Source organism: Gigantopelta aegis, chromosome 14 (genome assembly GCF_016097555.1).
Source record: "Gigantopelta aegis isolate Gae_Host chromosome 14, Gae_host_genome, whole genome shotgun sequence".
NCBI lineage: Eukaryota > Metazoa > Mollusca > Gastropoda > Neomphalida > Peltospiridae > Gigantopelta > Gigantopelta aegis.
The window spans coordinates 6,910,582-6,923,733 of record NC_054712.1 but is presented as its reverse complement, the minus strand read 5'-3'; the positions used below and the strand labels follow the sequence as shown (position 1 = coordinate 6,923,733).

The window sequence follows — 13,152 nt, the reverse complement described above, 5'->3', positions numbered from 1 at the left end:
TAAATAAAACAAACTTTACTTTATAACCACTAACAACTAACCATTTACCTCAATGTTGAATAGACAGGCCAATAACTGGTCAAAGCACTATTTTTATCGTTTATGGGGTTTAATAACTTTGTCGTTCAGGGCCCCGTTCTAAGAAGCGATCTTAGCTCTAAGATCACCTTAAGTTTGTTTTGTTTAACGACCCCACTGGAGTACGTTGATTAATTAATCAGCGGCTATTGGATGTCAAGCATTTGGTATAGTTTTGACATATAGTCTTAGAGAGGAAACCAGGTACCTTTTTTAAAATACAGCAAGGGATTTTTTATATGCACTTTCCCCACATACAGAAAAGCACATACCACGGGCTTTGTCCAATTTTGGTGCACTGGTTGGAACGAGATAACGCAAATCAGTTGAATGGATCCATGGAACACTCAACCGACTGAGCCAAATCCCGCTTCTTAAGATCGCCTTAAGTGCAAAAGAAGGTTATAGTGCTGCTAATGGGAAAATGTAACCGGGTTCCTCTCTAAGATTATATGTCAAAATTACCAAATGTTTGACATCCAAAAGCCGATGATTAATAAATCAATGTGCTCCAGTGGTGTTGTTAAACAAAACAAACAAACTTTAGGGCTAAGATCGCTTCGTGATACGGGGCTCTGTAATTATTACAACAGGTCTCTAACGCTAAAAACAAAATGGCCCAGCATCTTTAAATCGCCTTGATGAGCCGTCTTCTGCAAATAAATGAAGAAAGAAATAATGATAATGATAATGATGATGATAATGATGATAATAATGAAAGTGATAAATAATAATGAAGGGGAAAGGTCGGGGTCATTCCTAATGTGTGTCAGGGATGTTCACCGACTTTCGTTTTGTATTGGTTCAGGATGTGAACAGGTGTTGAATCGCTTTAGTAAATGATTTATGGTTTTCCAGCAATGAGGCACGCTCCTGTAGGTGGTAACAGGTATCCGTGGCTGTACAATCCTTGCCTTTAGCTTTATAGTACTAGTCCTGAGACACAGCATGGAACTTGTAATGAAATACGAAACGCGTGTTAAAAGAAGTTATGAAATTTGTTTATCGGGGTTTACTTGCACTTAGAAACAAATCGACACGCAGGAGAGATAATCGGACTGAATTTAAATCGGGCTCGTGTCGACGAAGATGTGACGATTGCTTTACCCTGCATCTTGTTGCTGTTTTTTTTTATGATGTTTTTTTCTACTTATTTTCGTGTTTATATCCAATTAAGGTTCAAGCACGCTGTCATGGGCACACACCTCAGCTATCTGGGCTTTCTGTCCAGGACAGTGGGTTACTTGTTAACGGTTAGTGGTTATTGAGAGAGAGAGAGAGAGAGAGAGAGAGAGAGAGAGAGAGAGAGAGAGAGAGAGAGAGAGAGAGGGGGGGGGGGGGGTGGGGTGGGGAAGGTTTATAGTGGTCTTACACCTACCCACTGAGTCGTTAAAACTCGCTCTGGGTGGGAGCCGGTACCGGGCTGAACAAACCCTGTACCTACGAGCCTTACGTTTGATGGCTTAACAACAACACCACCGAGGTTGGTTTGTCGCTGTTGTTTAAAATGACCCTTTTATAGTGTTACTAAGACGGGCCTCGATGGTGTAGGTACTGGGTTCGCATCCCAGTGCCGGCTCCCACCCAGAGGGTAGGTGTAAGGCCACTACACTGACTTCAATTCTCTATAACTAACTACTAACCACTAACTTCTAACCCACTGTCTGTTCAAGACATCCCAGATAGCTGAGGTTTGTACCCAGGACAGCGTGCTAAATCCTTAATTGGATATAAGCCCAAAATTAATATGAATGAATGAATGATTGAATGGTTATCAACATAAATAGTGACAAAGTAGATGTTTATTTATTTTTTCTAGAATTATTAGTTTGAAAAAAGCTCCACAGACACCAACAAATCATCCATTTACTTGTTTATTACACACCTTCTGAATTTTTGCCACGCTACTTGCTCAGAGAAAATATTCTCCTACTTTACAAGTAATATATGTGTGTTATAAAACTGTTGTACTTTGAACTGAGAAAGTATTGCTGACTATTTCGGGGGCCATATCTGCACCATTTCATGGTTTGTTAACGGCGGGAAAAGAGATCAATGGAAAATACGCGGTGTTTCTTTCAAACTATATTTCGCAATTTTTAGATGTTGACCTTCATGGGTGGTTCTAAGATTTGACAAGCGGCGGGAACAGGGAAGGCCTGGTATTATATATTTGTGTTATTAGTCTTGAAATGGTCCGTTTTCGACATACTCGTATGAGATGGGGGGAGGGGGGAGGGGGTTCCATCCATCCATCTATCCATCAACTTCCACTCAGGAAAGTAATCGTTTTTCAGGGCAAATCCTTCTAAGACGTTGAGTTCTTTGGGGTCTTCATGTTTGAGGTGGGTTAAGCAGGGTCGTAGGAACAAATATGGCTGTTTAGGGTATAACATGCAAGACAGATCCAAGAGGGTCAGACTGTCATTGGGGGTGTTCTTTTTAGCAGTTGGTCCATGTACACTTTTTACATTTGGTTCCCTACATAAAATATTTACTGGATCCGCCCTTGAAAATATGCCTGTTTCGAAACTTGGTCTAGAAGTCCGTCGCCTCTACGACATAGGTGACTTTTCACTCTTATGTAGACAGGACAGCAGATACCACGGTCTTTGGTGTACCAGTCATGGGGCATTGGTTGCGACAAGGTACAAAATAATGATCCAGCATGTCTGACCCGACGACCGATCACGTGTCGGGCGATCGTTCCATCAGTGAGCTACAATTTCCCCCCTTGTTTCAAAGATAACACCACTAAATTGCAGTTACGGTTAGGCCTCGGTGACTTCGTGGTTAAGCCATCGGACATAAGGCTGGTAGGTACTGGGTTCGCAGCCAGGTACCGGCTCCTACCCAGAGCGAGTTTTAACGACTCGTTGGGTAGGTGTAAGACCCCTACACCCTCTTCTCTCTCACTAACCACTAACAACTAACCCACTGTCCTGGACAAATAGCCCAGATAGCTGAGGTATATGTCCCCACGACAGCGTGCTTGAACTTTAATTGGATATAAACACGAAAAGAAGTTGAAATACAATTAATTGAATGCTCGGCTATTTAGTCTGTAAAAATCCAACAATACCTTTCATGCAAAGTCTGTACTTTAAAACACACAATCAGTTCTGACAGCTACTGATTGCATCACACTGGCAGAATTAACTAAATAGATTAAAATGTTAGGAAATATGCACCATTCCATGGGAAGATACCCATACCTACTGCGTTTATAATGCGCCAACAGCTTTCTAACCCCGTCGCAGATTAGAAAACAGGGCCTACTAGTGCATACTTCAGACAACATTTCCAACTTGTTAATAGAAATGCCTCTCGTTGACAGTATGGGGCGGGACGTAGCCCAGTGGTACAGCGCTCGCCCGATGCGCGATCGATCTCGGATCGATTCCCGTCGGTGGGACCATTGGGCTATTTCTCGTTCCAGTCAGTGCTACACAACTGGTGTAACAAAGGCCGTGGTATGTACTACCCTGTCTGTGGGATGGTGCAAATAAAAGATCCTTTGCTGTTAATCGAAAAGAGTAGCCCATGAAGTGGCGACAAAGGGTTTCCTCTCTCAATATCTGTGTGGTCCTTAACCATATGTCTGACGCCGTATAACCGTAAATAAACTGTGTTGAGTGTCGTTAAATAAAACATTTCCTTCCTTCGTTGACAGTAAAACCATTTCTGGAAGATTTTTAAACGTGATCATCTATTGAGGTGTAGCGTGGTCTGGATCGGCGGGGGTTCGAATATGAACCTAGCGACCCTTCTTGTGTACATTTTCCCTGGATACCTTGTGAATAGGCTAATATTGCCCTGTAAAAACATTTTCAGCCTGGAGGAGGTGGAGGTCGAAGGTCCATAGCAAAGCGATCTGGAGTCACTGGGGGAAACAATCTCTAGGAGACAGAAGCCAGACTTTATATTGAGAAAAGAGGGGCGGGATTTAGCTCAGTCGGTTGAGTGCTTGCTTGAGGCGCTTGCGTCGCAGGATCGAACCACCTCGGTGAATCCATTCAGCTGATTGCGTTTTTTTCTTGTTCCAACCAGTGCACCACAACTGGACAAATGCCGTGGTATGTGCTTTACTGTCTGTGGGAAAGTGCATATAAAAGATGCCTTGCTACATTAGGAAAAATGTAGCGGGTTTCCTCTGATGACTACGAGTCATAATTATCATATGTTTGACATCCAATTGCCGATGATTAATTAACCAATGTGCTGTAGTGGTGTCGTTAAACAAAACAAATTTTATATTGAGACTGACAAAAACGTATATTTTCGTCCACGAATGGGGGTGTGTGGGGTGGGGTGGGGGGGTACACCCATCCCCTAGCCTACTCCCGTGTTATAATTGTAGTATAAGATTAGTTCAGAACAGAAAGGTTCTGATTCTTCCTAGACAGATCTGTTTGGATGTACTTGCATGTACACTGAACAATAAAAGTTATACTCTATGACAAAATATTGGACAACTTTAAGCCGTAGTTTTTAAAGTGGCAAACATGCCTCACCATATTAGGGGTATAAGATCATTATTTTTTTACGAATGCGAAATACAAAGACAACTGCTGTTTTAATACACGTGGGCATTATTGTCATCAATAGCTGTCGTCAACTGCCTACACACACAGACGTACGGGCTCCCAATTTTGTAGGGGGCATGTCTACACATAATATACACACGTCTGTCGCCAAGGTGGGTTGTTGTTAGGTGTTGGAAAGATGCATACATGAACCATCAACACATACTGACAGCTTAACAAATGAAAAACGCGGAATTTCAGAATTAATAAAACAAACGGAAAACCAGTCTGCATCCATATGCGCCAGTCTGCGTCGGTTTGCGCCAGTCTGCATCCATATGCGCCAGTCTTCGTCGGTTTGCGCCAGTCTACATCCATATGCGCCAGTCTTCGTCGGTTTGCGTTAGTCTACATCCATATGCGCCAGTCTGCATCGGTCTGCATCGGTCAGCGTCGGTCTGCACCGGTCTGCGCCAGTCTGCGTCGGTCTGCGTTCATCTGCTTCGGTCTGCGCCAGTCTGCGTCGGTCAGCATTTTTGTGCGCCAGTCTGCGTCGGTTTGAGCCAGTTTGCTTCGATCAGCGCCAGTCTGCGTCCATCTGCGCCGGTCTGTTTCGGTCAGCGTCTGTCTGAGCCAGTCTGCGTCGGTCGGTTTCAGTCTGCATTGGTCTGCGTCAGCCTACGTCGACCTGTCTAAACCGTGTTTGATGAACGAAGTCTAAATTTAAAATGTTTTCTTTATCTTTCAGGTTGATGGAAGAATTTAACAGCGGAGATTACGACTGTTTTTATGTTCGATCATAACACGTGTCGCTAACTGCAAAACGTCTAATTAGAGATAACCACAATTCCAGATAAAGTTTTTTCAAATGTCTCACCCAGGGTAATCAAGTACCGGAAACAGTTTCTTCGTCTGACTGTATACAGAGATCACGTGATGATGTTTCTCCATTCAGATCATCATCCATCAGTGCGCCAATAGGTCCAACAGTTTAAATATTCCTCAAGTGTCAAGCACGGTGTTGTGGATTGCCCACTTCATTCTGGATAATGGCAGTTAAAAACCGTGTGTGATTATACCTCGATACTATGCAGTTGCTATTCATTCTAAGAGGTATATATGCAGATGTGTTTGTGGTATTACCGGAAGCAATATATTTAAGTGGAATCAATAAGTAACCATTGTAACAGTGGTAAGACGAACAGAAATTAAAAGTTTAGACATTGACAAATAATACAAATTGATGCGAAAACTTCTACTAAAATGTCTGTAAGTTTTTGTGTTTTAGCTCTGGAATGTATAAAACTGCATCTGGGCAAACATTAATTTTTCCCATAAAGAAAGAGCTATGTTCTGAAATTCTGTAAATTAAAAAAATGTGCAGATACGAAACAGTTGGAGTTCATTCAAGATAACGGTTCCCACGGACGTTGTAACTGTGTAGGAATACCAAAATTAATCGTTTGCTGTGATGTTTGCACCTTTAATTCTGTAATTGCAAAAGCATGGATACAATCCAGGGTTGCAGTTCGCCAAAGATGACGGCTCCTGGAGACCGTGTTAAGTAGGAAATCGAGATTTATTCGTTTGCTTTAATTTCGCTTCAAACCTGTTACAATATTCTGTAATTTAAAACATGTGGATATATCCTGGGTTGCAGTTCGTCAATGATGACGGCTCTTGAAGACAATGTTGACTAGAAAAATCGAAAGTAGTTACGTTTTATTCTGCAACTTCAGAAGTATGGATAGAACAAAGGTTGCAGTTCGCTAAAATTGATGGTTCTTGAAGACAAGTTGACTGGGAAGTCGTGACTTAATCGTTTGTTTTAATTTAGAAACCAGTTTCCTTCAGTTCTATAACTTCAGAAGTGTGGATACAAAACAGAGTTGCAGTTCGCTAAAGATAACGGCATCTGTGGACAATGTTGACTATCGAAATCGAGATTTAATCATTTGTTTTCAATTAAAAAATCAGTTCCGTTCTGTTCTGTGACTTCGGAAGTGCGGATACAACAAGGGTTGCAGTTCGCTAAAGATGACTGCTTCAGTTGACAGTGTTGACTAGAAAACTCGTGATTTAATCGTTTGTTTCCAATTCAAAAACCAGTTGCGTTCTGTTCTGTCCTCTTAACTTTAGAAGTGTGGATACGAACCAGGTTTGCAGTCCGCTAAAGATGACGGCTCCGGCGGACAATGTCGATGAGGAGTACGATACTTACTCGGACCTGCCCTTCTACGTTCTCGGGTTTGTTCGCGTTGCTCTCGCCGTCTTCGGCGTCATCACCAACGCCATGTCCATCAAGGTGCTCGCCGACAAGAGCATCTGGTCGGCGACGTCGGTCCTTCTCATTTCGCTCGTCGTCTACGACACCTTCTTCCTCATAACGACGGCGGTGTCGGTGGTGACGGGGCTGCTGCCGCCAAGCGCCATCGACGACAGCACCTACTTCCGCATCGTCTCGGTGATGTTCCCCATCCGCTTCGTGATGCAGGTGGGCTCGCACTACTCCACCGTCGCCCTCACCGTGGAGCGCTTTATCGTCGTCGTGAAGCCGTTCAAGGCCAAGGTCATCTGGACGATGACGAACGCCCGGCGCGTCATCCTGGCGGTGTTCGTCTTCACGGTGCTCTTCAACATCCCCAGGTTCATCGTGTTCTCGTCGATTCCGTCCACCAACGTCACTGACGACGAGCCCATCCTATCGGACCACGTCGCCCACTTCTGGTACAGTAGGGTCTACGAGATCTACCTGACGCTGGTTATCTTCTACATCGTCCCCTACGCCGTGATCCTGACGCTCAACATCTGGCTCCTGCTGCAGCTGAGGAGGAGCGCGAAGGAGACGAGGAAGATCAGCACGCGGCACAACGAAGGGACCGCCGTCTACCACTCTCCCTCGCAGCACGAGGACGGCCTCACCGTCATCGTCCTAGGTCTGACGTCATGCTTCTTCGTGTGCTGCGTCGTGCCGATGGCCTGGCAGATCATGATGGTCATCAGCCCGAACCTGTTCTCCGTTTACCTGCAGCCCGTCAGTGACACCATGTTGTGCATAAACTCGGCCACAAACTTCATCTTCTACTGCCTGCTCGGTCGCAGGTTCAGGGAGATCTTTTGCAGACAGTTCTGCGGGAAGAAGACCCGCGCGCGCAGACTTGGAACTGGAACGTCCAGGAGGACGAGTTCGGTTCAATCTCCTGCAGCTTCTGCAGAGCTGCTGTCCGAAAATGGGACGAAAGACGGCTATGTACGACGGAAATACGATCTATAATGTTTAGTTTCTAAAATGTTCTGTGTCATGTGGTTCGTGCATTTCGTGCATTAAAATTACCATATGGTATTTCGTGGTATGATTATGTTAGCTTTTAGGCATAGTGCAAGAAAAAAAGAACACTTTTCTTTTCATGGCAATACTTTTGTTTTTATTTTGTTTTTATTTTTTATTCATTTATTTATTTATTTATTTATTTTGTGGGGGCTTTTGTGGGGTTTGTTTGTTTGTTGTTGTTGTTGTTTTTTGTTTTTTTTTGTTAATAACAAAATACGAAAAGTAACCTGGTGTTGAAAGTCAAAAAGATACTTTATACAGGTGTTAGGTATATTATTGAAAGAGTATGACAATATGATTCTTCTTCTCATTAGTATATCAACCTTTATTTTAAAAACAACTGGGGTTTTTTTTAATGTATTTTATTATTTAATTTTTACTCAATTTTTGTGTGAAACTAGGGGTTTTGTAAAAACATCTGGTTATACCGAAAATGAGCCATGAAAGGTACCATTTTCTTCAGTTAATACTTTGAGGTAGGGGTTGTAGTACTGATATTTATGGGTCATACTTTGGTTGGTATATTGCATATAGTGTTTGTTTAAACACAAACGTTAAAATGGTCGCCTATGGGATTTTATTTGGTATAGTACAACCTATAGCCGCTCTTGACATTGGGGTTGAGTTCAGCCAGACCGAGCAAGAAAACGTCCGCTAGGAAAATGGCCATGCTCAAGTCAGTAAAATGTATTTCTTTTTATTCGTAAGGCTATCCAGAATAAGAAATCCATTGGTAGCATTTTTTATCGGTCATTTGATTATAGCAGCCATCTTGAAATTCAAAATGGCCATCATTTTAGACTATTTCACATATATCTTTACTCCCAGTTTACATAGAAACATAATTTTTATGTCTATTTACATTTTTATGTCAATATTTTGTTAAGCCATTTGGACACGTCCGCCATCTTGAAATTCAAAATGGCCGTCATTTAAATACCTTTATTTATCTCTTTTTCTCTCAGTTGACCCAAAACAACAATTTAGATATCTCTTTACATTTATGAGCTGAGTGAATGAATTCGTACAAAAAGAAAATTTTTGTCTGACCTAGGCAGCCATACTGAAATTCAAAATGGCTACCATTTTAATATGTTTTTCAATATATCTCAACTCCTGGTTAACAGAGAAACACGATATTTTTTGTCTATGTACATTTCTCCAGTCATGAATGTATTGGTGACATTTTTATAGTCATCCAATTATGACAACCATCTTGAAATTCAAAATGGCCACCATTTTAATGTACTTTTATTATATCTTAACTCCCTGTTTATGTAGAAGCACAATTATTTTTGTCTATGCACATTTATAGGATCAATGAATTAATTGGAGGCATTTTTATAACCGTCCTCCAGTCATTGCAACCACATTGAAATTAAAAATGGCAGCCATACAGAAATTCAAAATGGCCACCAATTTAATCATTTTGGTAAATACTTTTCCTCCTAGTCCACATACATTTTATATCAAATAATTAAAATATTGCATTAGTAAACTAATGAAATAGAAAAACATACCAATTGTAAGCTGTACCTCACAATTAGCCAACTGCTATTTTTTTTATACAAAGTGGTTACAACATTTAGTATCTGGCTAATAAAATGTTGCTTAAATTAACCACTTTTTAATAATTTCAAATGCCCTACATATCTGAAAATTGGCTAAACCTAATTTCTGTCCAATGTGACCCCTGATTGGGTATCTACTTTGTCTATAATGGCATGTGTATTGCAGTAATCATCACCAGCTTTATACTTGTAGAGTTCTGTACATTGCAGGTTATATTTCTTAGGGGTTAATCTACCTGAACAATTATTGACACAGCAGTTACATCTGATCAATTCTATTACAGCCTGTGGCGCAGCTTGTACCTCCAATATATGTTATTATCCATGACCAAACCATGGGTCTAGAATCTCTGGACGTAACACGGAATCTTGAGCTCAGATATTTTCTTAGGTATATGCTCTTTGAGTATGCTGTTTTCACATCTCAGAGATATGTGAGAGTGTTTCCTCAGTTTGGTTTTGGCGATGGCTTCTTAAAACTTCATTCCTTTCATTTGTACAAATGACCTTTGAGCTTAATACCATGTAGTAAAATATTCAAATTCTTGCTGATCTCTTTGTACGGTTCATCACCAATTCCAAACTGGCTAAGAGCTTCAGATGTAGCTGGTGAATAATTCCCGAATACATCCAATACAATTTTTTGCTAATACCACCAATTTTTCCTTTTGTGTTACATCCAGCTTCTGCATGAAAGCCTTCTAATGTTGAGGTTCTTTCTGAACCCAGTTCATCATCAATTAGTTCCATGTTGGTCTGGTTGTAATAACCCAGTTCATCATCAATTAGTTCCATGTTGGTCTGGTTGTAATTTACGTTTGTACCTATATTTATGCATTGGGATTCATGTGTGTAACTTCCCAGGATGAGAACCCAACAGTCTGTGTCTGGGATAGAAATGCTCTTCATATCTGACAGACATGTTGTCCGTGATCAGAAGCATTTCCTGAATTCACTGATTCACTATTATATTTATCTTTACCACAGAGAAATATTTACGAAATATGACATTAGATATTACCACTAACCAGGCTACAGATTTTCGCTATGATATTGTAAAACTATTAAAGGCCATGGTCTGACCGTGACATGCGCCAAAGCCTACGTCTGTTTTATGATATTGTAGTGCTAAGTTATCTTGGAAACTATTGGTAGTGGGAATAACTTGTATGTTCAGGATGCTACTCCTATAAATGACATCAAGTAAGCTATACAAAGGATCATCTGATAATACATCTGGCAGATAAAGTTATAAAGACACAATAAAAGATGTTCTCTGAAATGTACCAAAATACCATCCCACAACAGCTGCCAGTACACACAAAGAAGCAGACATGCTCATGATTCCTCATACTCATGAAGTATTTTTTTTTTAATGATTTTATTGCCCCCAGATCAGTTGACAGTGTCAAGGTTGGGGAGCCTTGAATCATTGCCTTACAAAAATACATGTATATATTCATACCTTCTAGTTACATACATTTGAAGTTATTAAAAACAATACATAAATATGAATACAATAATGGTTTTTATCACCCACCTGGTGAACGTATAACGGTGTCGTACAAATACGGTACGCACCACGAGGGTCGTACCGGATGTACGTATTTTCATTGGTTGACAATGAAGCAAGGCTATTATGATTGGTTGGACAGTAACTCTACCGGGACTTTTGTTTTCATTCATGAAAAATTACGTTGTCAACATTCCACAAGTTGTACTATATATTTCATTCATTCATCGGATGTCGCGAGACATTTAAATTAAAAATAATAATAAAATACTAGTATATAAAATAAATAAAATTGAATATTGTATATATGTATTATTTCTATAAAGAAAGCTATATACACCTTGAAAAATAAAATGCACAAATAAAATATCGTAAACATGTATGGTCTGCTACCGATTTTGTTTATTTGGCAACTCGAAAGGTAGTTTTTTATTTTTTTAAACTTAAACTTAATATATTTTGTAGAATTATGAAAAAGTAAAATATACCGACCTGTAAACACCGTTGTTTGCTTGTTGTAGACATTTAACAGGGGTCAAGGTTAGTAGACCAGTTTTTATTTTAATGTGGCGATGCATTGTAATAATATAGCTAATTTTGAATTTGAATGACGTCAGAATTCCAATGACGTCACTTTGCACCTCCTTACAATAACCACAAACTGGGTACATGACGTTTCCGTTTTAAGAATGCTGGAAAAAATCCAATGCAAAATCCCTATTGATTTTTTTTTTTTTCGAACATTACTGAAGCACCTGAATGTGTATGAAGAAAATTCTGTGATTGAAAAATTGTACCTTTTACGAAATATGGATTTCAAGTGAAATTACGGTAAGATATGCTATATTTATTGTGTACAAAGAAAGCCAAAACAAGGGCGCGAAAAGTGACTGTCGTCGACCTTAAAGTTATAACTTTAGTTTTCCCGTGAACTCATGCAGCTGCTTTTGCAAGCTACACGTTTTTAACTGCAAAAACACTTGTTATTCTCTTATTGGTTGGATTTTTGGTCAGCAAATTGTTATTGTCAGTTGTGATTTGTGAATTCATCATTATTAGCATAACCAGCGGGGTAACGGGAACATTTGTTTCTTGGGGGCGTTTTGTTAAAATATGGAATTATGCATTAGTTTTACCCATTTTTCACCCAATATGAAAATAAACATATATTGATGCATGTACCTTACAGCTTTCTTTAAATTAAAAAATGAAACCCGATGGAAATTTATGGGGAAGTACGTCTACACCACTCCCCTGAAAACGTCACAGAGAAGTAGCGGAAGTACAACGAACTATTTCTCAATGCGGCGGTACGTAGTCGTGCACCGGCTAGTTATGCAAATCAACATCCGGTCTTGAAATAGGCTACAAAATTGATTGATTTATTTATTTATTTTTCATAATTTGCGTGATTTAAAGGAGGGTAATAAATAAAATACCACACTCGTTTTCGCTAGATATAATTTTTACGAAACTCGTGAACTTCCCAAACGTATCCGACCTCACTTTCGTTCGGTCAGATACGTTTGGGAAGTTCACTCGTTTCGTAAAAATGATATCTAGCGTAAACTCGTATAGTATTCTATATTGATCTGAGGGGGACAGGGGATAGAGAATGGACAGATGAAATGAATGGGGTAAAAAAGAGGAAAGATAAACAGAAACTAAAAAATAGAGAAAGAAGCATGTATTATTTACTCGTATTGTAGATTAAGATTACCAAAATATTCCCTTCATTGTCGAGTATGTCGTTTATGAAAATTATTCCTTTTTTTATATATTCATTATATAGAAACGGTTTGTAACTTTTTAAGATGTTGGTATTATACCAAATATTGAGTCCTTGTATATCTTCTGTCGTTTTTAGACTTTCTTTTTCTTGTAATATATACTCATGAAGTAATCGGGCCAAGCAATGGGGTGGATTTCTGCATCAAAGGCACAGACTATTGGCTAAATGGTATGTCTCAATACACGAATAAGTATATACAAATCACAACCAGATCAACGTGCAACCATTTTATAATGAACGATGTCTAGAGATAGATTCAATAGAACAAATTGGTGATGGTGGACATCAATAAAGAGAATTCAATGTATTCACAAAAGTTCCACAGATAACACTGACTCCAG

General features: G+C 39.9%; 1 long non-coding RNA gene across 1 annotated transcript; it reads right to left on the bottom strand.

Annotated features, from left to right (window-relative positions):
* Positions 1-594: 594 nt before the first annotated feature.
* Positions 595-11,560, bottom strand: LOC121388807. The gene is made up of 3 exons (XR_005960010.1): positions 11,512-11,560; positions 5,482-5,646; positions 595-731 (listed from the first exon to the last, which is right to left on the bottom strand). It is a non-coding gene; the product is annotated as an uncharacterized LOC121388807 (long non-coding RNA).
* Between the last annotated feature and the right edge of the window lie 1,592 nt (positions 11,561-13,152).